Below are 4,807 nucleotides of genomic sequence, written 5' to 3'. Positions count from 1 at the left end.
TGCTCTGATACCACCTTATAATGCCTCACCCCACATTTACCCACTTTTACAAATTCTCCAGGGAAAACATGAGATAAGTTTCACTCTGATATGATTTGACATCCAACTTCCAATTATGGAATTGGGGTTGGCTAACAAGAACAAAAATGACATCCCTTAGAGACTACAATCCCCTAAGGAGCCTAATAGCAACCCCAGTTTGGCAATACTTGAGCTAGAACTCTTTTTCACTAGCTTAACTCCACAAGTGCACCCATAAAATTACATCCATGTTGTTGAGAGGCTACAACCACACCCATAACCTATCTACTAGCGGTTATGACCCAAATTCCTTACTTTTGTATCAACAGTTACAATATCTACGCCACTTTTTCAAGCTAGCCTCCAAACCATTACGGAGGACTACCTAGAACTTTGCATGATCATAAATAAGATGATAATACTAAAAAATCAATACTCAAGAAAGATCATGACCAAGACATGCCTAATACACAATGTACATTTCATCAAACCGATAGTAAACATAGAAGCTACAAGTCCTGAATGCATATCTAATCATAAACTTATTAATTTCATTTGAGATTCACCAATAAGGCTTTATTCCCTCTCAAGCTAGCTGCAACAACACTTGTTAGCCCATGCATTTATCAACCATTCAATAGCTTATCAAATCATGAATAAAATCCATAGCTAGAGCACATTATAGAACCATGTATATACCAGTACCTAACCAAAATAAAAACCATGAAAAATCAGCCATAATATCACATAATAACTAGTACATGTGCTCCTTAATCACAATAGGGAAAATAACCCAGATTAACATATGCTAATGCCAACTAGTTTAGGGACTTCCACGTATGTCCTACCCATAAATTGGGTTGAACCAAATCTCTCTTTCAGCCAATCACCCCTATGCCATATTCTAAGAAGGAATGTGAGATCATATCGATCAAATTGAAATAGAACCAACCAGGGATTCCAAAGGCCAAACAACCTCAACTCTCCACCATAGTGATTTCACCTAACCAATCTATAAATCACTAACATAAACCATATTGGTCTCTTCCCAAGCTATCCAGGGCTCCAAGGACTCCTATCTCAACCCACAACCTCTAGGGACCCAAGATGTTATAGGGATGCAGAGAATTACCATCTCAACCCACAGCCTCCAAGGACCCAAGTTGTTCCATGTCTCTATAGATTTTATCCCAAACCACAGTAATAAGGAACCTAAGAACCAATAAAAAAATCCAAATGGAGAACCCACTACATCATGGTTATCTAGGAAATGGAAAGGAGGGGTTAAAACCACTATCAATATAGGAAAATATCCATGCCAATGACAAGACATAACCATGGAACGACATGCATGTACTACGCATTCGAATATAGGCATGATAAATCACACATACACATTGTTATTTGCAATCCACAACTATTTTTTTCCCTTACTTGTTGTGGTCCAAACTTCCTCTTACTCTCCCTTACTTTCCTTTGCTTGGTTTCTCCCTTTCTTATCCTCTTTCCTTTGTTGATACTAATCAAAAGCTAATAAAAAGGATGTCAAATAATTCTTAGGAGTCATTTTATCGTGGATGTCTAGTCTCTTCCTCTCCTTTGTCTTTTTCTCTTTTTTTCCTTTATTTTAACTCTAATTTCCCTTGCATGCATATTTGTGTCTGTTCACCTTCCTTTTCTTCTACTTTCCTTATTTCTCATAATTAAATTCCATTTATTGCCTCTTCGGGTTTGCCAATGCCTTTGTCAATTTCCATAGCCATTAATAAACCACAAGTGATGTCCACTATAATTTTTTCCCACCAGTCAGCTTGGAATATGTGTCCCATGACCTTGGTCTTATTTTATTTACATGGAAAATCAACCAAGGATGTTTACATAAATATTAGAGTTCCATCACTATCTGATTAATAAAATCAGAGTTGCAACAATATGTAATTAAATGAATCAATGTTGTAGCAATATAACAAATAGAGGAATCACTAAACTAAAAAATCATAAGTAAATCTACATCTACACTACAATGTATAGACAATATATAGCTAAGGAGGGGATCCTACCTCCTTAGATGAGGTACTATTTAAAGAAACGACAACACACTAGTTGATCAACACACCATCAATGGAAGGAAACATGATTTTGTATTGAAGAAATGAAATTACAAGTAAAAATTAGTTTTCACGTTCAATGAAATCAATTCACTAATTAAGTGATTGATTATTCTGGTTGTCCTACTTATATAAATCTCTAAACTAATTTAATATTTTGATGGAAAATCATGAATTTATGATTGTTCCATCTAGTTAGAATAGATTTCCTTCAGAAGGTAAAAGTCAAACACATGCTGACTTGATCAATTGTGTGACAAGTTGTAGTTGGGTCATACCTTTCTTGTGGAGAGACCAATTTCCCTTGTCACTTTCTTGCATTAGGATATTAGTTGGTTGGTTGTTATAGATGCCTCATTGCCTATATTTGTATAGATGGGGTGATACAATGTGAAAACTATGTAAAGTTGCAACAACAACCATTTGAATGAGAGTTGTAGCACTATGCTAGAGTGAGTTGTAGCAATATTTTCTTCACTAATATTTGCAACACTGCACTTGACTGGGTTGCAGCAATAACATAAAGGAGAGTTGCAAAAATAAAGAGTTGTAGCATGAGTGTTAGCATCTTTTAATTGTAGCACAAGTGTCTTTAGCTCAAATTTAGAAAAAATTCACAACACTTTAGAGTTGTAGCACTGTGATGAGTCAGAGGAACTTGCAACATGGGGTCAAAGAACTTGTGATTAAGAATTTATACCATCTAGGAACCAAATGTTCTAGAACCTATATACAGGAGTTTTAACACCTATATCCTGGAGCTGTAGCACTTGTATCCTAACTTTTTCTATGGCTTTGCTGATCTGAATGGGAAAATTAGTTTTTCTGTGCTAAATTCCTCTTAAGAATATGTAAAAATGCTTAAGCATTCATGAGGTTAATTGTAAGTTTTACCATGAGTTTTTGAGTGTTTTTATGTAAATGTCATGTACAAATTAACATAAGCAAATGACTAAACAATAACATACAACAGACAGGAACATCACCAGAAAAGTATCACAACAACACATGATGAAGGAGTTCACCCCGCCTGGGCTATGTCTCCTTAGTCTAGTGTCCGATGGCTTGGCCCTCTCTGTTATGCTAAAAAGTGTGAATACATCAGTTTACAATGCTCAAATAGCTTTGAAACCTACTCCAATGGCTCCAGAATGCCCAAAAATGTTTGTCTAGCCTCTTCCTGCTCCTGAATTTGTCAAAAACTAAAGAAGTGATGGCTTCCCCTAGCTCTTGCGCTATTCGCTCTACAATTTCCCCAAAATCCAGCACCATCCTACAAATTTTCTCCAACTTCCACTAACTGTGCACCAATTCCCAAATTCCAGGATACTTTTTCAGATGGATTAAATTCCCAATGCGGCCTTATTTCTGAAAAACAGGCCACATGGGGGTGTGGGGGCCACGTGCCCGAGGCTAAGGCCAATGGCCCGCCCTCTCCAACCAACCCCCCACTCTACTCCACCCACAGTTCCATTAAGTAGCATGTGCCTAGGGGTTGGCAATCATGGCTGGCCCCTTTTCCAAATGGTGCAAACCTTAGAGTTTAAATATAATCCTCATATTAGTATATAGCAAGAAATATAGTGGCGTGTTGGTAATTGGCAAGGTTTGTTGGAAAAAGGTCTGGTGTTTGACCCCTGTCTAGTCCATTCGGTCCTTAACAATATTTTTGGTGGCCCTCGGGCTGCCATGTGGCAGCCCCTAGCTGGGCCACGTGGTAGCTTGTGATTGGCCATCAACCGACTAATGAAAATCACCCAAATCAGCACCAATGAAATCATGCCACTTGGTACCATCTAATTTGCCAAAGGAAAACAATCATATGCATAGTCACAATGCCACGTAGGCATGCTCAATCAGTGCCACATCAACAGTACAGATTGCTGACTAGGTTGCCTGCAATTTTTTTTTAAATTTGTTTGTTTAGGAAAACGAACAGAACATGTTTCTGGGAGCATACGAAGTCTATTTCATGCAAAATGAGTTATGCCAGATTTAGGATGATGAGAATCACTTAGTCATTTAGGTTCCACACCGATCCAACAAATTTGAATTTTGAGCAAATTTTTGAGCACCTGATCATTCCTCCCCACTGGAAGCTTTTGGACCCCAAAAGATCACTTTCATTTGTTCAATAGGTGAGGGTACAGTTCCCTCACCTTTCCAATCTCGATTCATTTGGCCTTGAAAGGAATTTTTCCTTTGAGCCCCACACAAAGGTAATCCACATTCATTGATTTTGAAGACCTTGTTCTTCTGTCAACAACCTTAAATTTTCCACATTAACAAAAACATAAATTTTCATATATGAAGGAAAATCCAACCTGAAGGCATTATCACCAACCTTTTCCAGAATGTTGAATGGACCATAATGAATTGGTTTTAGCTTTTCACCTTCTCCTTGGAGCCTCTCTTTGCTAAGGTGAAGCCAAACTTCATCATCGACTTGGAACTTGTGATCTACCCGATGCTTGTTGTGCCTTAAATTTTACTTGCCTTAGCTCTTTTCTAGTTGTTATTGAACTCTTTGGTGTACCAATTAGATTTTTTCAATGAACCTTCTTTCTTTGTTTATGTCACTATGACCATCAATAGTGACATCTTTTCCAAAAATGAAATCCAAAGGAGACATAGGCAAGTATCCAAAACATGATTCAAATGGAAATGTTTGAGTTGAA

Source organism: Pinus tabuliformis, chromosome 7 (genome assembly GCF_031772625.1).
Source record: "Pinus tabuliformis cultivar Carrire ecotype Pingquan chromosome 7, CPIR1, whole genome shotgun sequence".
Lineage (NCBI taxonomy): Eukaryota > Viridiplantae > Streptophyta > Pinopsida > Pinales > Pinaceae > Pinus > Pinus tabuliformis.
Note: the sequence above shows the minus strand (reverse complement) of the source record.